The sequence below is a fragment of the Plectrocnemia conspersa genome, unplaced genomic scaffold (assembly GCF_051122295.1).
Source record: "Plectrocnemia conspersa isolate PC_06_02 unplaced genomic scaffold, ASM5112229v1 ptg000012l, whole genome shotgun sequence".
Classification (NCBI taxonomy): Eukaryota; Metazoa; Arthropoda; class Insecta; order Trichoptera; family Polycentropodidae; genus Plectrocnemia; species Plectrocnemia conspersa.
In genome coordinates, this window is record NW_028277176.1 from 19,044,545 (window position 1) to 19,071,289 (window position 26,745).

The 26,745-nt window shown below is 32.0% G+C and overlaps 1 protein-coding gene across 6 annotated transcripts in view; it reads right to left on the bottom strand.

The window, feature by feature from the left end:
* LOC148228496 (uncharacterized) overlaps window positions 1-26,745 on the bottom strand; it is a 215,339-nt gene that overhangs the window by 86,832 nt on the left and 101,762 nt on the right. For 4 of the 6 annotated variants that reach the window (XM_088199036.1, XM_088199032.1, XM_088199033.1 and 1 more), the window contains one exon: window positions 4,667-4,711. The gene's annotated coding sequence lies outside the window, so the exon portion shown is untranslated. Of the gene's footprint in view, window positions 1-4,666; window positions 4,712-18,434; window positions 18,482-26,745 lie in introns of those variants that run through there. The other 2 variants (XM_088199037.1, XM_088199035.1) reach the window with 1 other exon arrangement.

Here is a 26,745-nt window from a genome sequence, read left to right on the forward strand (position 1 = left end):
TTATAATACATGACTTGACCGATAAATACCAATAAAAATATGCAGGTTAGAAATGACCTTTTATCACACACACACAACTCACACTAACGAATTAATTTATAATTTTATCAATTAAACTCTAAAAAATATTGGAAAAAATCAGAACGAATCAAGAATAAAATTTAAAAACCGAAAAGTTGAGCGTCCGGTATTTACACACACTCGCCAGCTTCGGTACCTCACGATAGTGAGAGACTGTCCGCTAGTTAAAACAATATATTATATTTAGATACTATTGATATCATAGCAAGAAAAAATACTAAAAGCATTTTTTAAATATTTAAATCTTAAACAATTTTGATGAAAAATAGTTATAAATCATTATTTTAGTTGAAAAATATAATGTTTATATAAAGCTTGACCAATCAGAGGCAGTTGCTTTTTAGGGCAATTATTTATTATATTTTGGATTAATTATAAAAAGTTCAATTGAAATAGTTAAATTATTATACGTATATGCACAAATATTTACATTAAACAAAGATACGAAAAAAAAGTATTTTAAAGCAATATATCATTCTACTTAAAGCAATGACTCAGCAAAAAAATATATTACTTATTTTTAAGGCATATAGACAATTGTATGCACTCTTATTTTTTTACTGATATGTTTTGAAATCAGCAAATTTTTATCAAATAAGAATGAAAACTATAAAAAAATTATATCAGAAATAAACAATGTTTTATTTTGTTTCTAACTAAAAAGGAAATAAATGTCACATGTCTGATATTGATTCATGAATACTACGATTATATATCAGCACTTAACTTTTTATGTAAGTTATATCGGATATGTACATACATATATAATTTAAAGTATTGTTAAAAATACTATCTCTTATGCACGTGTGCAGGAAATAGGATTAAAGTGCCATTAGGTAGATATCTTTGTTTTAAATTAATCGATAGCATAAAAAACATTGTGGACGTCATGTTATGAGCTATAAATAAAAAGGATATTACGTTTGCATGTTATATTATAATTTACTTAGCATAATATATATTTCCTGTAGTTACAAATCGACTGAATATTTCCTATAAAATACCTCTTGATTATATTTCAAGTTTTTATTGAAGCCTTAGGTGAGAACTTGGTTAAACTTTAAATTGATGACCGACATTAATACATCCCTGATAGGTCGGAGCGGCATCTAAAGCTGCCGAAAGGCCACAATTAGTGCATCGATTAATATCCATGGAGGTACACGGTGAGGTATTCCAGTTCCAAGCAATAAAATTAGACGTCGGTGATTAGGATGTCGACTCAAAAGCGGGCCATCCACATGTTAATCGAATACCAGTCGGCAATTAATTAGTGGCGATGGAATTAATTTATGGGCTAACTGCAATCGAAGTCGAGGACGCATTCTGTGCCGAAGGTATGCCATTCAGCTGTGAGAGGATATATCCGGAGAGGAATGTCTGGCTATCATCCAATGCAGCAGCATCCTTCGGCTCTTGTAAAGCCTTCGCATTTTGGAAAAGCGGGTTGTTTAAGGTGCTTCAGATGGAGTGATGTGCATATATTATGTCAAGATCGATTTCATTAGTCGAAATTGCATTGTAGTATGCTTCTAAAACATATCAATGTCGAGGATTGTTAGGAAATGTGAGGTACAGACCCTAACAAATATTTACAAGGAATTTTATTTTTAGATTGGTTTATAACCTTTGTGCCAAAATTGTTGATGATTAATTATCATTAACTTTGTGCAAGTAAGCGATGGTTTATATCAGTATATATCTGTCGAACTAGGCAAAGTTCACAAACGTGGGTCATTGTATTATTTTTAGTGTAGCTAATATGTAGTCAATTGCAGTAGCGAAAACCACTTTTAGCAATTTAACAACAGCGATTAGGGTTACGTTGCGCTTTGTGCAGCACAGAATTGGCTCAGATCCATTATCCAAGATCAACATTTCCGACTCTGACAATGGCTTCTTGGGCCACCAATGCCTCCATTACACGATCATGTAACGCCATATATCTGGCAAAGTCCGGAATTAAGACCGCGTGTTAACCTTTGAACAAACAATCGCGGTTGTTCCAATCCAGACAAATTGCGACAATTCGAAAGGGCTTAAACCCAAATTTAACTAAATACCTACCAGTATTACTACATACATATATAAAAAGACCCGTCAGAATTGAAGCACCGAATGGGCAATGGCAATGTTTGCCTTTACTCCACTTAACCGCGGGTACGCGAGCAAATATTTGGGAAGACAAGAATGCGAAAATGGAGTGATGACCTCGTTTTTTTCGTCTCCTATTCGCCCTTTTTTCTCGACCGCCGCGAAGAATGCCACAAACTGTCTGGTGTACGGAATGAAATAAATTTTCGGCAAACGCCGTATTTACCGAAAGAAAATTTAGGCAATTTTCAACGTCTCCGAGATAAAATTTACCTTTTACACTCACAAAGGCCTTGAGTCCTTGAGGCGATTCAAGGTTGGCACAACGAAAACAATTTTTTTTGCATCAAATTTGCGTTTGTTTACATTAACAGGAAACGTTAACAATTTATTGTTTTCTTTATAAATATTAAAAAATAATAATTTTCGAATAAAAGGTATTTTATAAATTCTAATGACTCTTTCCGTGCGCTTATACTTTTTATGAACCATATTCGCTGTGAAATAATTCCGTACGAAATATCTAATAAAAACGAATGGGTTGTCTGTATGAAAATATAAAAATGCAAATATCGAAAATATAAAAACGGACATTAGGTAGATAACCACGTGAAATGTGGTGGTTATTTTAAATCGTTAAAAATACAGAATTTATCGGTCAGTTTCACGGCATATAATATAGGACTTCTGAAATAATAGTTAATTATTTCCATATACTATTTCAACAACTTACAGTTAAATTAGTATACTACATAAGCCTTTGTGTTTATGGATATGAGTTTTCCATGCGATAGCAATATATGATACAAATTTATAATAAATCCAATATTCTGATACATTTGTGAAATTAGTATAAAATTTTAATATGGCTTATGAAATTTTACATCAGCAACTAAAGTAAGATAAAATAAAAGTATGTATAATTTAAATTTCTGAGTGATAAGTTTACATTGAATAAAATTTATTCAACATCAGTTGTAATTTAAAAAAATTGCTTTTAAATTAGCATTACGCCTATTAACGTTGTTAGTAGATTTTTTATTCCAATTCTTTAAAAAGTTTTCCGAAACTTTTTAATGGATTTTATATAGAGTTTTGTTTATAAAGGAAGCTTGACAAAGAAAAAAAGTTTGTTAATACGACTCCTTTGAATTAATTACACACTTAAACTTTTAAATTCGACTGATTCGCAAACAAGTGTAAACAAATCACACGTGCAAATCTTTTTTGGATGACCGATAAAAGGTAAGTCGTAAACGCCAATCATTCAGTTCCTTGGAACAGATTAATTATCTGACAGCCGAAAAGTTAGCTCGGCGATTCTTACACAACACAAATTGTGCGGAAATTGTAATAAACTTTTGGGTCAAAACGTTTACCGGGTTGCCTCGCCGGCGAACTTTTCGTCCAAACTTTATAGCGACCTGATAAATCACTATAATCGGGAAGGAACCAATAATACTGCCGTTTGTAAAGTACTACCCAAGTTTCACTTGCAAACACTTGCGATGATTTACTGGACCCTTGTTAATTGAATATTTTATTAGTCGGGCGAATTCACTATGAAAACGACTGAAGCAATTGGCGCTTAGACCCTGTAAGATATTTACCATTGTATTAAAAATTTCAACTTTGTATTAAATTAAAGTGTTGAGTAGCGCGGATGGAAATTATCGCGATACTTTAGGGCACATAAATTAACGTGGAAATGTTTGTAATTTGCGAGGCGCAGCCCAGAGGGGACGACTGAGGGGACACTGGGTTTAAGCTGGAAAGATATTAACGTTTCAATCTATATTCCCAAATTTATTCAGGATAACGTAAAACAATGTGTCTATGTCGACCGGCAGAGTGACAGCCGAGCTGGGCTCATTTGAATAATACATTCGAGAAGAACCACCCCCTGGTTCACCTGCTGGGAAAAAGGTGGATGCCTCGAGTCTTTCAAAGAATACCGTGAACAAGTTGTACAATATAGGATCATGACATTGTTTCATTGTTTCCAAGATAGAGGCACCTAAGCAGTGGATTAAAAAAATGTTTAAAATAAAATTTACCTTGGCTAGGTTTAAGCGAGATTTTTCCAAGTGTCCATTATTGTCAGATTTTTTGCGCCTTTGTTGTCGGGAAAAGCGTGAATGTCACTCAACCGGAGAAGAGATTTCAACGGCACGGATTGAAGGCTTTTCAGTGGGAATGAACGCCACGTGCACATACAAATGGTCGATTTTTTGTTGGAACAGGTACGCGGAGAGGTCTCAAGGCTTACAAATGACCCACGGCGCCCGCAAAATTCTTTTCGGAAAAATTTACGCGGAAAATCTCGAAGGCGAAAAGAGCTCCGGCGACACGTATCGCTCGAGCTTTATTGACTGTGAAAACGGCATAGAAATATTTTAAATCGCTTCGGAGCAATCCTTAAGAGCTTTAGTGTAAATAACCTTTCAATAGGTAAGTACAACTTTAACCGTTAAAATAGTATTAAACTTACCTATCATGAACGCAGCTTATTCATTTTAGTGATTTCAGCAATAATCTGTAACAAAAAAGAAAGAAATTTAATATAAATTATTAAATAAGAATCTTATAAAACATTAAATAGCACTAGGAATTATTATTTTTAATAAATACGTATTAAGTAGCTAATTAATGAATACAGCGAATTGAAAATATACACATCAATTCACAATTTATTAACTTCAGTATGGTTTTTGGGAAATTTAATTCCAGATTTATTCTAGGATTGAAGCTATGCATGCAAGAACAAGAGTATTACATAGTAATGATTTGTTTTCATGCAGGTACTCGCAGTTGTTATTACTGTATTTAATTTAATCTTATTGTTTCTATACATATATATTTTTTAATGTATTTTGTTAGCATGTATTGTTGTTTCTTGGTGCAGAGCGTAAAGCTGTTAAACCTTTAACAGCTTTACGCCAATACACTCTACTTTGTACTTGTAGAAAAATAAATATGATAACACTATGTTCATGGTACAAATGCTCACCTTTATCCTACTTTACTATACTCATAAAAAAATCAAGCATATGCTTGTTTTTATTTATTGCATAGGGACGAAATGCTCGCTCTATTATGTCATATATCTAAGTTTCTACTACATTATAAGATGGTTTTGCAAACTTATATATATGAGACAGTAAATATGATACCCCATACGTATATATAGTGTTATTTAGATGAGTAGTGGTATGGAAGAAGGCACGCACAATGTAAATAAGCTTGGCGTGGCATATGCGAGTTAATGTTTTCCGAGGGAGTTTCGGTTGACGTCCCTGTCGTAGTAGCATCTTATCATGCGAAATATATGGCAGGGAAATTTCCGGGGTCCAACTCTATCGCAACTCTATAAACGCGGTCAATACGCACATGACCTAAATAAACATGCACACGGACGCCGGGAGACGATTCATGGAGATTCTGATAGCGAGGAAGAAGAATAATGGACGCGCATATTTACATCGTAGAGAGAAGAGAGATAACAGCATGAAATAAAAGAAGACAAGTTACAGCATCGGCGAAGATGCAGACTTAATAGTGACAGTTAGAATGGAGCAATAATGATCGATTGGAAATGTATACGTCTAATCAAACAGAGATCGTTATAATCTAGCGACGGTATCGTCAGAAGGGTAGCAACTTTATAAATATTGAGTTTTGTAAACGTTTTGAAAGTTGTAACAAGGCGGTCGTCGTCGGTTAGGAGTTGGAATGGATGACAGTTGAGATGAGTTTGGGCGACAAAAGGATTTGATCCGATGAGTGTCCCCTCGCTCATTCTGACGAGTCAAGTTTTGACGAGTTGACGCCACCGGTAACGCGATTACCCTAATATCATGGCGCTCTTGAAAGTTTTCTCGCCTGTCAAAACATTTTTCTTTTTTAATTTTCAACCTTAACAATTTCATATTTTTTTCGAGCGCAAATAATGTTTTTTAACGTATAGTTATACCTTCGCCCGGAACCAACTTACAACGACTCAAAATAAATTAGATACGGAGAGTAACGCTTATTGGAAACGTTGTAGAAAAATTGTAGATTAATACTATTCTACTACTCCGTTTAAGACTGTTTGAATTAATAATATATTAACATCTAAAATAGTATATATTATATATACATTTTCAGTTCTTAATCTGATCCAATAAATTTTGTTTGACGCTGGTTTTATCTGGACTAAATAACTCTATTATTATTTTTAAATAAATTAATGGAGATAGAATAAAGTATATAAAACATTATTATTTACAGCTATATTGTATTTCTATATTTTAAGTTGATAAAACCGAAATAACTCCTATGGGGCTCTCAAGTACCTGCAAAATTTGTTATAATTAAGAGATCATTCTAACGATCATTTGAACTAGTGAAAAGAAAGATCAAAAGGTTCAAAAGTTGGGCCACACACAGCTATTTCACAACAATAGAAAAAGAGATCTTGAGATTTTCGATATTAATAGGTATTATGTCACTAATAAGTACCGCTGAAAACCACTTTTTGTTTAAAAAGGATACGCGATAGACAATATGTTCTACTCTGCGCATAATATGATTGTTTTTATATATTTTATTTATCTATCACCGGATCTGGACTGCTTCTATTTTAAAGCGTAAACCATTAGGTGGGTGTATCGAATTGGCTCAGAGACAAAATATTACACTGCATTGCCACAAAGTACATCAGTGAATGATCTAGCTCCACTAAATCACAACCGACAATAATACAACTCGACTTCTATGGATTGCCATTTCAACACGATCACCTGATAGCGGTATCTCTATTTTTCTATATATTTGGTAATTAAATATGTTTATAAAATCAACCGGTAGCAGCTTTTTCAGCGTCTATTTGGCTGTAAAGTTACACCCTTACGGCCTTAAGACCCGAAACTACATTAAAGTGCGATTCTGGGAGTAAACGTATTTACGTCTTTAAATGTTTTAGTCAGTAAAAAGTGCCTCATACTAAAAGCCTGTAAAAGCAACTGAGTTTTATGGCATAGATTTGGTGAAATATAATTCTTCACAAGACTAAAAAATCAGTTTATTACAGAATTAGGAATATATGAGTCAAATATAGTATACATACATACAAAAAGTCACGTAAAATCAGACAGAGATTTTTTATTAATGATTATGTATTCAATATTCATATTTTATGTTTAATTGCTTTTATTATTTAAATAACATAAAAAACCATAGAAATTGCCACTTATAAATAGATAGCAATGTAGCAAAAAACGTTGAATTTAACTTCCCATACAAGACAGGCTGCTAAACGAGTAACGGAATCGCGTCTTTTGTATAGTTGGTTTTCACACATCTTTAGTGATTTGTTTGTTCGCACGAAAGTAGCAAACACTCGTTAGAATATGACTAATTAACACGTCGGTTTGTTAATCAACCGAGCAGAAGAGTAGACCAACTATCAATGGTTCCGTTCTTTAAAAATTCACACTCAAAAAATTCAAACTGCCCGGCGATATAAGATGAAAATCTAGCGTCTAGTCGCCGCTCAAAGGCGAGCCATTAACTTGAGTGCTCTTCACTTCAAAAGAAAACGATGAAAGCAGTTTAAAAAGTCATGCGTTGCTACTCGTTTCTAAAAAAGATTTTTTAAAATGCGCCTTGCATAGATTTGGGTCATGGAGCTTTCAGAAATATGGCAATAAATTAACCATTTGCTCATATACGTGCGGGTTTTTAAGTTACTCAAATTCACCCCGCATATTTAACTACCTTAGCATATAATAAAGTAACGCACGAAACTTACGCTTCCGGTTCGCCTTATGCAATTTTACGATTGTGACGATAAATTATCATTTGGCATAAACTATGGGCTTAATGATGGGTTATTAAAGGTCCAACTGGCGCGTTGGCGTTTTTTGTGCTTTCGACCGTTGCCACGTGGGCGAAACTGCCTTCTAATAGTATTCAATCAGAACATGTGTTGTTACGTGAGAGTGGAATAAAAACCTTCAGGAAACGAGCACAAAGGGAGCTAAAATCCGAGCGAAACGCCAGAGTCGAATAATGGCTTTTTGGCCCTCGAAAAAGTTCGAGGGTGCTTCTGGTGTGATTCAAAACAAATATGATTACCGGAGAGACTGCTATTTCGGTCTATATATTTTTAGAGTAACTTATGGTAACATATACATGGCAAATTGATGAAATATTGAGTAAAGCTTAGGTATTATTTAAGTTTTAACCGCGGTAAATTGTTCTCGAGTTCCAATGGTACTTTCTCTCACTCTGAAATTTCCCACGGTAGATTGATCCTAGGTTATTAATATTATTGTAGAGCCTTTCGGGTCATTGGCATTCGCCGTGTGACACGAGGACAGTTTCGCAAGAGTTGCTTATCCAATTACGCAGACACTCTCTAAGAGTACTCTCATACCATCCCCTGCATTAACGAGTTGATGACCCTCGACAAGACAAGGGAGCGAATCTAAGCAAACCGAAATGCCTTCACCTACTCGTATTTTACATATTTGGATGTAAAATAAAATATATTCATATAGATATATATATACAAAACAATCATTAAAGCATCTTAAAAAAAAGCTGTGAACTCTATTCAACATAGGTTCAAGTAAAGATTTTTAAATGTAAATACTGTTTTTTTTAATGATAAACTATTGTACTTTCAGTAACACATAATAAATTAAGTAATAAAAAAGGCCTGAACACTTATCTTTTTCCACAGGACTAAATTACGTAGTATCAGATTCAATAGCGTTGAATCAGCGTTAAATGATGGTATTGTTTTGATATACTTACTTATGTAAGTTAGTTAAAAACAAATATAAATGTATTTATTTATTGTAATATATTGCTTTAATTGTAAATACATAATGTATTAAAATATATTTTTATGTTACACTGCTATTTTTTTGAAAACTTTTAGAACTTTTTTTGTGATAGATTATAATTTTGAGTTGAAAAATATGACCACAGCAATGAAAATTATAATTTTCTGTTCAATACACATGTATTTTATATTACATATATCTCCCTTTAGTATAACTGTATAGGAAAAAAATCGATTTTGTACACCCAAGAGAGTTGGAGGAGAAAATGTGTAGCGCGTCCGCAATTTCGGCGTTAAGTTTTATCATGGTTGAAAACGCCGTTTTATGGGCATAACTTAATAGGCAAAAGGGCTGTAACAACAAGCGTTCTGGATATTAAGATTATTAATGTGAAGGAAACATTTCCACGGAACAAAATAGGGCACAATCGAGAGTAGACTGCGTCTGTGTCCTTAACAATAGCGTAATGATACAAGCTCGCTAAAGCGTAAATTTATGAAGTTGTTTTCTCGACAACAGTGGACCGTTAACGTTACTCGCATTTATCACGTGGCCTATGTGTGCGCTCCTGTGCTATAAAATTTTGTTTATATAAGATACATAGACAGGTAGCTAACGAGGCTATGTTCTCTTGTAAACTAGAAATTTGATAGAGGTGTTAGAATATAAGTAATGAATAAATAAAATATTTTTTTTGATTCAAAATATATTATTATTATATTTTTTAAATATTTTTTGTACAATACTTTTTTACCCTTAGTGCGAATGCTCTAACAGAGATCAAATATAATAATACCGTTTAGCAATAAGGAAATATTAAAAAAAACAACGATTGAAATGCGAGCAACATTAAAATGAAATCAATTTCACGCTCCATGATATTTCGATATTGTGAGAACGTATTAAACTAAAGCAAAAAATGTAATAAATACATTTTTATGTTTAATTTTAATTTCCTGGTACAAAACACTTTAATTATAAACACGTGATATTATTGAAATTAGACTTGAATCTGACGTAGTAAATAGCAACTATTTCAATTATTAAATATCATTTAAATCAACAAACTGAAAGAAAAATATCTCAAGATCACTGTTGATATTTAAATAAGAAATATACAAGTTTATTAGACACTTTTAAACTAATTATATTTATAGAAATTTGAAACTAATCAGAGTATCATTATCTTTTGTATGCATAGAATCGTACGTGCATTCAAAATTTTTTCAGATAAATACAATTTTAAATTTTATAAATTATTATATTTTAAAACAACGTTTTGCAAAAACGGTTCATTAATTCTAACATTAATCATCATATCTAATATTGTATTTTTCAGTTATCTGATTATCTGTAGAATAAAGGGTTATTATCCAAGTTTTTATAATATGCAGGTTTACTTTCTATTGTTAAATAAAATAAATATACTAGAATATTTGATTTGGCAGTTCTTTTGGATTCATATGGCTTAATAGTTTAATTTAGTAAAAAAAACATAAAAAATAATTCTAAATAAACTCAAGGATCAATTACTTTTTATTTTATTACATATAAAATATATAAAGCAATTATCGCCAACGTTATTTAGCAAAAAAATAATCTGAAAATTTTCATATGGCTATAAAAGTAATTGTGTATCATGTGTGTATATTTACAAAGCGAATTAATATATATTTTTTCAACCACACATTGCCATGGCAATGGGGGTCGTAGCGCGAAATTGTCGTTGGGGCGAGCTTTTTGTCGTTAATGAAAAGCGTTTAAGCCAAAGCCAAAAAACTAAATGTTTCACCAGACGATAATGAATACATAACAATGCTTTTACAGCGCGGTCGTTTTTATAATCATAACCCCTTTTGTATTCTTATTCAAATTGAATTGGCCTCGCCGATGTTAATTTTTTAACAACGGGTTAAAATAACCCGACGGGGGGTTAACGGAACATCCCCATCGGTATACAAGTATCTGTATGGATAATATATATTACGGCAGTAAAGTTAAATTATTTATTGAGCATGCTGCGTGCTCGCGAGGGCCCCGAAGAGGTTAAAAGGGTGTTGCAGAAGAAAAGCTTTCCATGAATAACCAACGAAACTGGAGTAGTGAATCATTTTTTTGCGCACTAGATATATCGCAGAACTGGCCTTTGAATCTAGGACGATTGTTATTTTTTTGTATCTCACTTTTGCTAGAAATATATTTATAATAAACATATATTTTAAACTTATTATCGACATAACTTATTTATTCTAGGGGTCTCCTTTGCACTGCGAATAGTAGAGAAAAAACTTGATTTTTCGTTCGTTGCTGTATTGAAATTTTGACGCGCAAACAAGATTTTCCCGAAACGTAATTACAAAAAGCCCCAGACGTATTTTGGCTTTGGCCTAAACAAAGAAAAGGAGAGATCGGTATGTTTTGCCACTCTTATACACGTGAATGTGTCTAATACCTATACATACATACATATGTATATTGCGTGTATACATTTGTGAAAAAGTCGAAAAACGAGCTCGCGCCATTAGCCACAGGTTTTTCTTCTTTCGAGTTCGCATTTTCCAGAGGCACGAGAGTAATGTAGCGCGCCGGGTTTTTCGGCGATGAAAGATTCGAGAAAAAATAACCTAAACAGTTGCTGCGACCATTGAAGTGAGAATAAAGTACACCAATGCCTACACGTGACGTAGTTTTCCCGCCGGAGAATTCTGACGCCTTTCCGTAGAAGCTTTTCCGGAATTTCCGGGGAAAATACTGGCGATGTATTGAGCCTGTTCTTCGATTTCAATATGTAAAGTAGTATTATTTGTGTAATATACACATTTCTTTGGAATACATTTAATATAATTGTTAAAAATAAGTAGTGAGTCTTATATACATATGTATAATATATTACTCATGAAAAATACAGCATTTTTACATACCTAAGATATTATTGTATACTGTGAGTAAATGATTTTTGAATTACATTTATAAAGGAGACTAATTATTGATTAACAGGAAAATAAAAATTATAAATAATAAATAAAAATAAATAGAGTAGATAGTGACAATGACCATCAAAAATCAGTCTGTAAGTGGTCTAGAACTGGTTTAAAATATATTATAACAGAAAGTTCTTTTTAAATTTATGTGGGACACTTTTTAAGTAAAATATAATAATATATTTGTGATCATGGCACAATTTTACATTAAAATAAGGTTATTGAACTTGCACAAAATATTATTGAGTGTAATCCAGAAAAAACCGATGTTTGAGATTAAAAATAAAATTATCAATATGCATCTAGATTATTTAAAGCAAAACGTGTAATAAAAATTAATTGTATTTTTATTAAAAACTTTCTGTGCTTAGATTTTTATAATGATTTTTACTTTAAACTGTTACAATATAGATTATAATCGATCGTTTAGCAACAACTAAATCTCATATAAATACCGAGTAGGTATATTTTTATTCACTGTGCGTAAATATAACACATCCATTCGTTTCGGCTTCTTTCATGTCGACTCGGTTGCAGTTAACAACACAACGCGAGGTGCATCCCAAATGCAGTTTTTTCACTCGGTTAAATTGCACACACACATTCGCATCACGTATGTGTGGAATCGCGCACATTTCGCCTGGCGCTCGCCCGGGGCGATAAATCGTCGAAATCCTCGCGCGGAATTCGCGATTCGATATTAAAATGTACAGGAACGTGGAAGAAGAATGGGGAGATGAAGCCCGCTAGATATAACGTAATATAGTGTTATACGCGAAAGAATCTTTCATCCTTGACATCGGGCCTGAAAAACTGTTATATAATATGGGTTATTAACATTTTAAGAAGCGCTTATACGAAATACTTATATGATTCATAAACCGAAAGTATATATAATATACAATAAATTAAAAACTGATATCTCTAAATTCCATATTTTGTGTATGATATATAAGTTACGCGCCCCAGCTCCTCATTTACTATAACAGCACGAATGTATGTTCAACGAGAGTCAACGAAATACAATCGCATACCGTCGACTTCAAGTCGTGTAGTTGCGTATAATCTTTCAATATATATATTAGTATACAGCCTTGACTAAATAATGGGGCACCCCTTAAAATTGTGTGTAACTCTTTACAAATGCATAGTCTGACCGAAATATTTTAGCAGATAGTTTTAATCGTAAGTCTGAGATCTATACAAAGAAATTTGTAGTTTTAAATTTTTCCCTTGAGTTTTAAAAATATTGCAGGTCTAATTGTAGTCTCGCTTAAGAGAATGAAATGTTGATTTTGGCCTTTATTTGTCGTTATAATTATTTTTATTATTATATAAACATTAAAAATACCAAAAAACGCGAATTAAGTGAAATTAAAGAGCTAATATAATTTTATTGACAAATTTTTTATTGAAAAATAGTAAACAGATTAATTGTTTACGACACGCTGTTCGAAATGCTTTGAAACTAAAGGCAACTGCCCAGGAAGGTCGAATATTGGTTCGCGAGTACCTTAAAAATCGTCTAAAAACGTCTTCAAAGCTAGCTGGTGAGGGATCTGCAGATGGAGGGGCATCCATTTTTTTGTGGACAATGCGAAGAAGGCTCAACAATGTGAAACTCAGAGGTTGTAAAGTCTGACACAAACAATGGCTTTCAGAAATAAATAAAAACAGAAGTTTAAAGAGAGCCCGAAAACACCGAGATTGGACATCTGCGGATAAGGCGAAAGTCATTTGGTGCGATGAATCCAACTTTAGGATAATTTTAAACTAAAATTGGTTAAAATAAAAAAATATTAAAAACCTTATTTGTACAATTATAAAATCGCGTATAGACGCTTCTTTCAAGCTATCGACATAAACTTGACGAAGTTTACTACTCGAAGAAGTCTCCGTTATTATATTATTATATTAATAAATTTCGAACGAAATAAAATTATATATTGGGTAATTTTAAATTAAAATTAATTTATTGTGAATCTTCCGTTAGGACATGACAGGCAACTGACCGAGTAAACACAATCAACAACTAATAAGTAATTAGTTATAGACTAGACTTAAATCAAAGATCTATTTTATTAATAACAAACTATTATTACACCTTACAATAAATATATTTCACTTCAGATTTTATTTTAATTATTCATAACGACATGTATCGGAGAGATAAGAATAAGCTAAGAAATCTTTGTGTGATGATTAGGGATTCCAATCCCGGGCCAAAATTTTGATCCCGGGATTTCGGTATTGCAATTAGTCGATCCCGGGATCCCGGGACCAGTCCCGGGATAATTTTCATGTTTTTTTATCGATAAAAATAATTTAAAATGAATAATACAATATATTTTTACATCTGTTTTTTATAACGTACAATACATAAAATACGTATAATTTTAGTCTTGGACTTAAAATAAAAAATAATATAATAAAAATAAAAAAGGGAAGGTCTTATATATTTATTTGAGAAGAAAAAAATGAACTTTTGACAATGTATGCACATAGGTATGTACATTCATAGACAAAATTAATTGAAAACATTATTTTGAATAAAACTCACGAAGTAACATCAAAGCATCAAGTGTTTTATCATTTAGCCTTGATCTGATTTTAGTTCCTAAGCAGCCTGCTGCTGAAAAAGCACGTTCAGACTCACAGCCTCAAAGATTCACAGATGACACGTGCAACTCGCGCAAGTTTGTACACGAAATATAACGATGTTGTCAATAATAATTCGATTGTGCTTGATAAATCAACCAATCCGAAAAATTCGGGATTATGTTTTATAATCCCGGGACTCATCGGGTATTTAAAATCGTTCGGGATCCCGGGATTGGAATCCCTAGTGATGATCAATCAATATAAAAATTATATAATAATCACTAATTCCGATCTCATATGTATATATGATAGAAATTGAAAAACACTAGAGTGCAACAAAGTAAAAAAATATTAAGCTAGTTTAAAAAAGCTAGGTTGTGTTGGTGATTAGATTACATTTAATAATAAATAAAAATAAGTAAATTTTCTAGCAACTAAACTATGAACCAAAATTAAAAGCCACCCTCTATTTAAATGCATTTTTGCTTATCTTATTAATTAATATAATTTTGCAGTTAATTTGAGCTATGTATATATCATTTTTAATGCAGCTATTTTAAAGCATCATAAATAGTATCTTTTCAAAAACGGTTTAAAATCAAGGATCCTCTAATTCATTATTTTATTGAAAGACCTTTTTGTATGAATTTTTTTATAAGCCTTTCTTTATATTAATATATTTTCATTTTTTTGGTTTAATTACATCAATATAATTTTGTGTGGTAGCCAAAGTAAAATGATAAGTTAAAAGTAGTCCAAGTATATATATTTAATGTACATCTATTACATAATTGTATTATTGTAGTGCTATCGTCACCCTCAAAATGAACAACAATTATACAATAGAGCTTAGACATTTTCAATTCATTCCACTAATCGCTCTTTAGTGTGTGGACAAATAAATATTTACAATATACACACTGAATGCGGGCAAAGTGAAATGGCCACAAAAACGGCGTTTCGACAATTTGTAAAGATGCAATCGCATTACGGGCACCAGAGAATTATGTGTGGTTCACTTTTTAACCATGCGGGTTAATTTATTAAACGTGACGGACCGAATGGTAATTTAGATGCTTTATGGGCGGTTTGTTGATTGAAAACATCACAAATTGTGCACTAATGACACAATGAAATAATTGCTAGCGATTAATCTATGTTTTCATAAAGCTCGTTTTTTACATAGCATATATGTTAGTATAGAGGGTAAATTTTAACTAATATATTTCATACTCCAATAAAATCAATTTGAACGCTTGTCGAAGTTAAATTAATTTCAACAGCATAAGTCTGTTTAATAAGCGATATCGGTTTTGCGATATTAAACGCGGCGCGTCTGAAAACATTATACCGTTTGATTGAAAGTTTTGAGGGTTCAATGTTAAATGTATAATAGATTTGAGGAAAAATCGTTTAGGTCTAATCTGACCTATCGTCGATAATTAATGTCGAATCGGGGAGTTTTATCGGACATGTGCGCTCACAATGGCTCTGTATAATGTTTCCGTGCCGAAATTGAATGGCCCCCCCTCGTACCACCGGCCCTGGCGCAATTTGTCCACAATGGTACTTATTCCGTTCAAAAGCCCGTAATAATAACATAATTGAAAATTATTGAATAGTTTTTCACCGTCGGTGGGCTCAGCACTTTCCGACTCACAATGCACGAATCGCTCGTTTCGAGTTGATCTCTCTTTCTCCCTTTCTCTCGCTCTCAATAACGTCAATCGAATGTGAACTCGTGACAGCTGTCTAATGGCGTATTTTGGCAATTTTCGATTTTAAATCAACATTTTTTGTACGGGCGATTTGCCCATGAAAAAGTATTTTGGGTGGGTATTGCGATGAAACATGGTAAATCATTATTTATTAACGACAGTTTCATCCCGTTGACATATTGTCGGGTTCTTAGTTTATATTTTGTGAAAAATAAAATAGTTTAAAAACAATCGGAATCAAATGTTTTGTTAAACATTACTAATATAAATACAAAAAGCATTTGGTGCATTGTATTGAGAGACATATCAATAAATTATTGATATGTTTATTATATAAATTATTTTAAGTTTATTATGCCTAAATTAAACAATTATAGTAGTAGCGAATATAAAATTAGTCAATTATATTGTTTTGAAATTTAAATTAAATATATATAAATAGTTCTATTTTATAACATAGTAATAAAATAAAATACGAAATACGAAAAGTTAAATACCGGCGTCCGCATCTACCGCCTAGCTACGGTGTCTCGCGACAGTGAGACACCAAAGTTATTTGTATTAAAATTTCATTTCGCGTTTGAACTTATTACAGCACCATATATCTTAATTTTATTAGTAGATTATTAATCAAGACTCTTTAAAAAATATATAAAGCTATAAAAATAAGTAATTATTTTATAATTATTGTATTTTTTGATCAACTAAATTGAGATTTTTGTAAAACATATATTATACATATATGTACATACATATGTATATAACCAAGGCTTTACTTCGGACATAAATATGAGTTTGATTTTCTTTAAACATCCATAAATACGTTTTATACACCCATAATATAAAGTATATAGATATTTATGCCGTATACCTTTGCTTTATATGCGTTTTTGGGGAGAACGGAAACGCTGAGGCTTTGTTGCAAATACGTGCCATTGAAATCGTTGCATTTATATTACACAAGCAATGCAAAAGACACCATAAATTTTACCAGCAATCTATTTTATAAATAAAATATATCGATATGTAATACGTATATATATACTAAATATAATATCAAGTGTCCACAGTTTTGTTCGTTTAATTTTTGATAGAGACAAGCGACCATATTAGCGGATCCTTTTTTCGTTTCGTTGTTAACCGCAACCGAAATTGGACATTAAAAATTTACAAAAATAGTTCTTTTTTTGGGGGTGTGCGTTCAACCCATTGCTAAATAACAACCCTCATGTTTGTTTGTGCGTATTTTCGAAATAAATATACGCCGACCGGCAGATGTCTCGCACACAGGGACCGCACCGTCCCCAATTCGCTCGACTAATTTATTATCAGAATATTTATCTGAGGGTGAAAATGGGTCCGAAGTCACTCCCTTACAATGTTTATTGTTGAGTTTTTATTTGATTTATTTGCGGCTATTTTTTAGTGCGAATATAAAAAAATATACTATATAATAAAAGAGGTCGGTTGAAAAAAAATTACAACTTAATATATGGAGCTTTGTTCGAGTGTCAGAGCTGTGATATAATTTATTACTTAATAATAATACGTTTAATGAATATTTTAAAAGTGCTCTGTATTTGAAATTTAAATCACAATCACAACAGGATTTTCCAGATTTTTTATACGTGATTTATTATAGAGTGTAAAAAGTTTAATGGTAAAATCATATCGATCTACTTTAAAATACTTTAAATAATCTATAATATATTGACACTACATCACGTTTTCCTTATATAGATAACCTGATTTATATGTAACATTACGGTAGTCTGATTGATTTATATTTAAAATTACACAATAAATAACCAATTTAAAACGCCATTTTTCATTGACAGAACGTGTACTAATATAATGATTTACATCTGAATTCGACATTCTTTAAACTTTATATTATTAACGTCTGATATATGCTTATTGTATCTTTAGTTAGATACACCTAATGCTTTATTAGTTCAGTGGATTTCGCTGAAGGCCATAAATTTCAGCAATGATTTGACTGTGTTGAAAACCTGTCATTTTCAAATAATATGAGAGGAATTCTGCACTCAGTATTTTTTATGTACGTATATGATATATACGTATTATTTTTAATAAAATTAATACTCTTGATGTGTACTTACATTCATAAATAGCAGAATATATTACATGTTATAAATGCGGTTCATTCATTACCTGCAACAAAAAATATATTTAAGGTTAGTTATATGCTTAATATACGATAATAAATAAAAAACACGTTATTGAGTAATTAGTAATAATAATCTAAATATTTGTTTATTTTTATCACTATGTATTAATTACAATAGTTCTATTTATATAATTCGACATAACCAATCATCTCCAAAACAATTAATCGGCATGACAAATATGACAGATAATGCCTGGAATGCGATAATCGCAAATCACGAGACCCACTAATCGCGTCTAATCAAACCGAAACGTTAATACATAGATCAGGATAATATATTTGAGAGGTTGGTTTCAAATACGAAGGATTCTTAAACACAATAACCAATATTAAACTGAAGATTTAACTGCGGTTCTTGGTATTCTCCGCTAATGGCCAAGCAGTTCAAGAACGCACATTTGCGTCTGCATACTAACGACTCTTTGGCGATTTTGCACCGTCGCAAAATGCAATTTACAGTCGCAGACGTTCGACTGAGTACTGATTCTAAAATTGGACGTGAAAGAACGCGAGATTTACGACAATATTGTTAGCGGAGTGTGTTGAAATGCCGTAACAAATTCGAACAAATATAGAATCGTGTGTGTGTGTAAGATTTTATTATGGTATTGTATTATTGTTTGTAAGTATGTTGTGCACGTTAACTACTTTGTTTTTGTATTATATAAACGCTGTGGCACAGTCATGTGGAATCAAGTAAAGCAGTATATAATATATCACAATCTTGTTAAGGGAGAATCAAACAGCTGTTATTTTTTTAACAGCGAGCTTTCGCATTCACGTCAGGTTGTAACGCCTGAATTATTTTTAAATGGTCCAGATCTGACGATACAAGTACAAAGTAGATCCTTAATTATTTATTATTACATTTAAATTTCTGTAATAAATAGTCTGTTTCTCTGATCATATGAGTTTATTTATTAATTTTGCTCCCCCATGCAGATCTGCATTTATAAAAAAAGTAAAAATCGACCTCAAATAATGAATCTGAACTAAACTACAGATGTTCGAAATGTATATACTGATGTATTTTAGGTATAATTTCCTTCGGCTCTTTTTATACATACAATAAATAGAAGCGGAACATTGCCTTCAAAAGCACTTTCACAGAAAACATTATTATTCAAAGGGACAAATTGTAGTTTTTTATTTTAGATATTAAACATGAAAGGATATATTCAACGAAAGTCAAATAATAGCAGTAGGTTTAGGTATTCGATCTGAATTTACATATCGAATACCTAAAGAAGAAGTAAAGAAATTACGAAAAATCAACACCAGCTGAAGTATATAAAAAGTCATAATATAAATGCTTGATAATCGAGTGTTTTCACCGCGATGGCACGATTTTGTTGCTTTAGACCTGGACTGGAAATCAACTATATGGCAATCCTGAGCAGCAAAGAAAACACGATTAATTATCAGACAAATATTTTTAATAATTTTTAATGCCTAATTCAAATATTTCGCATAAATATGATATCAGAAAAATGTTGCAGCGGTGGCTAATTGTTATATTTATTTGTAGCATTTAAGGGTTAACTCGTACCTATTTTTATTTATTCAAAAAATTATATTTCGATGATAAAAAATAAAAAAATTGCCATTTTTGTCATGAGGCCCGGAATCATTGTTTTCCCAGGGCCCGCTCTCTAGATGAACTATATTTTAATTTAAGCAAAACATTCTTGTGCATACTTTATTATTCGAAAATCAACGCGCAGAGTTCCATAAAGGCTTACAGTTTTCATCCTGCTTTAAATTTACGGTGGCGATGATTTTCGGCAGCAGTATTTTTTCTAACAGTATACAGCAGATCACTTTAGCGGAAACTTGTTATCTTATAAATTCATTTAAAACAAGAAAAATATTGATAAACATTACATATAACTTTTTCTCAGAAATAATTAGAATTTTGTTTCACTGCTTAACATGAAATAAAATTTCTACGAAATTTTCTTACCGCAAACTCTCATTGGGTCAAACACATGGTTCGCTTGTAAACACAGCTCAAGTATATTTTTGAAATACCTTATTCTCCGAAATGATCGCCACTAAAATGTGCATTATTAGTCGCAAGTCCGCAATAATACTAAACGAGCTTTTAATACCTCAGCGCAGATGCGCACTTCTGGACACATCTGCATGATAATAATACCTAATTTCATCGAGCATCGTTATCGCAATATACAGTTATAGGGCCGAAATCATACCAAACGATATATCAATCATTCAGTAATATCTATCTGGCGTGGGCAAAAAGGGTCTCCCCCGGTCAGATTACGTCTAAGTCTCCCGTTGTGGGGTAAATAAAGAATGGCCACGACGACGATCCATTACCGTAGATTTTCTGCACTTCCGCCGGAGATGGATGCCCTTTTTTATTTTCAATCCTCCTTCCTTCAATTTAGCACAACAAATAATGCAGCGCGTCGGTGCATGCAACGGTCCCTTTATATCCTTTGTGATGTTATTGCGTTTTTTGAAACTGCACAATCGAGTAAAAGGCAATTTTTCATCTTTTGAACAAGCGCGGATATAATAGAGCAGGAAATGAATGAAAAATAAGCACAGAATATTCATTCATAAAAAAATTTAGGTAACCAGAAGCGAACTTCTGTTGAAATTAAATATGAAGGAACAAATGTAACATTTGTTTTTTTCACATCATGATAAACTTAATTTTAGTTCTCTTTCAGACGCACATCAATGCACCAATGTACAATAACAGGTCTTAAAAATAAAATACATAAAAAATAATGAAATTCGAAATAAGCTTAAATATAAATATAATAAAACTATTTGTGAATTTGGGAACAAAAATGTTTTTTTAAACTATTGTGATCTAACAGGCTACCCCAATGCGTCACGATTTTCAAAAAGCAATACATAGTATAGCTTGTCATTAAAAAATAATTTAAAATTTTATTTTTATTACAATATGTCCAACAACCCATACATTTATTTAAAATTTTATACCATATGCGCTTTTCTGACATAAGTTAAAACCAAGTTTATTTAATGCGACTTATTTAATATAAAAATTGTAGTACATTTAAAGAAAATATTGATTAAGAACTCCTTTTATAAGGTATTAATTAGATCAACAAGTGCGTAATTTTGCACCAGGTGATATCAAATATGGTTTGGAATTCTGATAAATTTTAAAATGCTATTCATGCCACTTAAATTATAAAATGCTAGTCTGTTTTGACTCCCTGAATTTTCGTGGGCGTTTGCCCCATGTTTATATACGCAGCAGGATCGGTTTGCAATTTCTCAGTCGAACAGCCAACATTAAAAAAATCAATATGGTCAAAGATCGCTTTACCGCATTTGGTCGCGCCAGCCAGCGTTGCGAAAACCGAACCCGTGTTAAAAATTAATGTGAATCGACGATTTAACCCTTTCGGCGTTGTGTTTACGGGTCAAAAGCACGGGTTTATGGTCTTTCGGCGTGAATGGTTTTATTTTCACCTGTGGATAACGTCGGTCGCCTTTACACATAAATATAACGAACGACAAAGAACTAGATGACGCCGCCACCTGTGCCGCATTACTCAAACTAATGGCCACCCTAAGACGTTTTTGTGTATACTTATTTATAGGATTAAAATGGTGTTTTTACTTAAATAATTCACGGAAAACGTAAGCTTCTTCTTTCAATTTTAAAACGCATTATCCTAATGAGCAGCAATTTTAATTAGTATTACTGCGTCTAATACACGTCTCAATCTCCTTATGTTCATGTTGAATAATTATATTGAACAGAACGGATTTTAGTCAAATATGAATTGAAAAATTGATTGATTTGTGAAAAAAAAACCAAGAGAAAAATTGTTTAAGCGCCCAGTCGAGTTTTGCATGAGAAAGTAAGCGATTTAGTATTCGGTATATTATAAAATAATTAAATTGCACTATTTTGGAATGTCGCTATTATATACGCAACTTAAATCATAATAGGTAATTTATAGATGTATATTTTTTTAAGCTTATAGCTTTTAATTGAATAATATGAAATTGGTGTACTCGTACATATTAAGCAGCAATTATTTCGTTTTACTAAACAAAAAGTTAAAATCACGCGTATTTATCACGTTAATACATCGCTTAAAATAGAATTTTATGCTTACCTAGTTCGTTTACGTTTTGTACAAATAAGAAAATATTTGTTTTGAATCAAGGCGAGCCAAAAAGAGGCAAAAGGCAAACAGAAAAAAAACTGTGTAGCCGAGAATTGTAAAATGCGCGTAATGAAAAACTTGGAATATAACAGAAAAAATATATATAAGGAACTTTTTCAATAAAGAAGTGGAATTGCCCAATAAAAATGATGTAATAAAAAAGTAATAAAGTCGAAGTACACGCTGGAAAATCACTAGCGCACGCGTGTATGGGTGTATTTATATTTTTTTAACATGGATTATATCGCTTCCTACCTTTTCCGTCCCCTCAAAATAAATAATAAAAAAATAACACGGCTTAGATTCGTATATGAAATATAATTTTGTATCAAAAATAAAAAATATATTTATGGTAATGATTTGTTTATTTATTGATTTTTAAAATACATATATTAAACTTGTAATTTTATAGATTAAATAAAAAAGAATTATGCTAAGAGCTGTGCTACGAAATATTTATAAATCAACTAAAAAATCAATAAATGCATTTACATGATTGATTATGATACACTGCATTTTTTTATTGCAGCTATGTATGTGTAAAGCTGCAATTAGTTTTAAGCAGTCTTGCATTTTTTATTCTAGTGAATTTTAAAATTGTTTAAGAGTGCTAAGAGAATCATGTGGATATATCATATAATATATATATATATATATGTAGTCTAAATTGGTAAACAATAATTCAAAAAATATTTACGTACGTTAGCAAGAGCATATAAAAAATATAGTTAATATGTTTCTTATTTATACAATAAGAAAAAATAATAATTAAAAAAAACACTAAGGCCGGTTTCACATGTGCCGGGTGGATTTGCCCGGCACCGGGCCGGCGCCGTGTAGTGGGGATGGTGTTGTATGGGCTAATACCTATCATTTCAGACGTGCCGGACAAATCTACCCGGCGCCGGCCCGACGCTGACTGCCGGGTTGTCGCCGGCCGCGCTCACTAAACTGTCCGGCGCCGGGTACCGAGTTGAGTGTGGTGGGGGTAAAACTCAAACATGAACCGGGCCGTTGACAGTGATTGTGGTATCTTGTAATAAAATTATTAAATATATTCCTCGTGTTTAGGCAATAGCGGAAAAAATAGACCTCGAAATTTTAATTATATTAATGTAATCTCTTATAATTATCTTAGTAGAATACATACAAAAATAAAAAAATAACGCGAAATGTGTAAAATTACTTATGTGAAGCCGTTAATTCTAAATTACTGGCACCAGTTAACGGGGTATAGGTCGAGTTGGGAAGAAACCGGCCAGAAACCGGCCAGAAACCGGCCAGAAACCGGCCAGAGACCGGCCACGTGTGAAAGCTTTGTAAACGGCGCCGGCCCGGTGCCGGGTGAATCCATCCGGCACGTGTTAAACCGGCCTAAGTGGTTTTGTAGCGATTTGTATACCATAAATATCTTCAAATGTAATTGAACGATTAAAACAATCTGTAAAGATTATGTCTATTTATGTCTAGCCAAGTATAAACTTTTTAATAATAAATCCGTTGGTTTCGGAAAAGTTTGAAGTGTTTCGTCAAAGGGTTCATTAAAATATAAACGACATCGTCACAAGAAAACAGGAACCTTTTTTTTATTGCACACGTCTAATTTGAGGTCCAATCCGTACATATCCGGACAGTAAAAGCGCTTCTGAGCATTTTCGTATCAATTAGTAAGGCATTCGGCCGTTTATTTGTGCAGGTCGCCTCAGTCTTCTTTAGCGCCGTCCTAAAACACGTCCTCAATTAAAGGGACGTCCGTGGTCATAAAAGTGCTTTCGGACCGCCAAAGGTTTTCCGAACGCAGTTAATAGACTATGTAGGGAAGTTACAAAGAAGTTTAACCCTTTTTTATGCCATCAAAAATGGAATATACCTACGAGCTCGAAGCAGTAAAAATTCATTCTTTAGCGCAGAACTCGATCTCAATATGTATGGAGAGTTTACAAGTTAACATTTAAAAAAACTTCTGTTTGTAAAATTTTACAGATGTTTTTCTGCGAATTTAAAGTGCAAGGTAAAATAAATATTAAGTTAATAAGTGTAACTGTAATAAAATATATTTTAAAATATTTATTATCAATATTAGGACATACAATAAGTGGTTTTAAAATGAAAAATATTTGCACGTCATCTTTAAGTCATTTTAGACTGTTTATGTTATTCAACTGTCAATATGATGTGATGAAGAAATAGTTGTTCGCAATTAGTTGTGTGGAGATAACACATACATATGCACTATGTATGTGGAATTAAAATAAGACAATCATGCCAATCGCTTAAAGCGGCTTTATTATATAATCCCATTCCCCTTTTAACAATAATTTAATATGAGTGAAGCCCAAAATAAATATATGTATGTATGTGCAGGTAGATGAAAATAATTAAATAAAAAATATCGCATGTAGTCAAGAATTATATATAATAGATAATACATTTTTGATTATTGTAGCAGTTTTATATATTTAGAGCTCAATTTAAAATTATATGCGATTAATATTTTTAATTAAATTCTAAAATAAAGGGGATGAAATATATAAATCATTGATAAAGCTATCCACTAAAACCATATGAAGAATTTCAATCACATGCATGTGTGCTCTATAAAAAAGTGCGTGACGTTAATAGACATGCAACACCCTTTGACTTACGTCATTTATTAAAACGTCGGAAGTGCCACTCAAAATGTACAGCGCATGATTTTATTTAACACAATAAGGTCTCAACTTCATTGCATTTCCGGCGCCAAGTTGTTCATTTGGGTATTCTTATATTATAGTTAACTTTTTTCAATATACTATTGAAGTACATGCAAGAACCTAAGAAGATACACCAAATATCAGCTTAAGAGATTTATCTTTAAAATTTATCCTGTACCATGATTTAAAAAATCGACTATTAGGCGAAAATATTGAGAATCGCTACACACGATCGCAAAGCCGCAAAATCTGCACTTGCACAAGCCTGCAGCATAGCCGTTCGCCAAAGTTGTCCTACATCGGCGATACGCTGTGCACTTCCTAGTCTACGCGGTGCATATAAAGTGCGCGGCTTTGTGGGACACAATGCCGCGGCGAATTGCATTAGCGCCGTGTATGCATTGTGCGTCTTCTCTCTATCCGGCAATGCCGGTTAACCGACCGTGACGTCACACGCTATAGATCATTTCAATCTTATAATTATCTGAGACAACCCTTCCGTTAATATTAGGATACTACCTATGGATGATATATACATATTTGAGGGTCAAAGAAATAAGAGCGCAAAGTGCGAAATTATAAGCTTCTCATATTTTGGTGTTTATGTGTTCAAGCACTACTAATAAATAATTGGTGAAAGTCGTAACACCTAATACACGTAAGTTCAAATCTCATAATTATAATTTTAATTCCAATCGATCATCACAGATTAGATTTTCCTAGATTTTTCTCATCTCTTGGATGAACAACGTGATTAATAAAAAAATATAAAAAAGTCGTGCATATATTATGATTAAAAAAATCTAATATGCGCAAAGTGATTTATATAGTGCAACTTCAAGCCATTATTTTTAGTGAATTAGTAAATAATCAGGTTTAAAGTAAAATAATACAAGGTTAAAAACAGGTTTTAATTTAAATAAGAGGATTGATTTATGATAACTCTTTCGTGTGTATATTGGACATTTATTTAGCAAAATAATCTTTTAAATTAAGTAAAGTTTGATACTTTTTAAAACATTGTCCTGGGAGAAAGCCAGAAATTTTTTCACAAATTTCGAGAGAATACGTTATTTATCGCCTTTTTGCGGTTCTTGTAATTATCGTTATTAGATCAATATTGATCAGGATATTTTATTAAATATATATAAAATATATATAAAATAATAAAATAACTTTCTCGTTAATAAAAAAATATATAACATTTAAAAGACCAGTAACTAAATGACTTTAAAACATAAATAATTAATACCTTTATGAATTACTCTAAAAAATTCTACCATTTTTTGAAATAAATTGGAAAGCATATAACCTTTGTAAAGCAGCAAATAATTGTTTACCAACAAGAAGTCTTTGATTTTAAAAA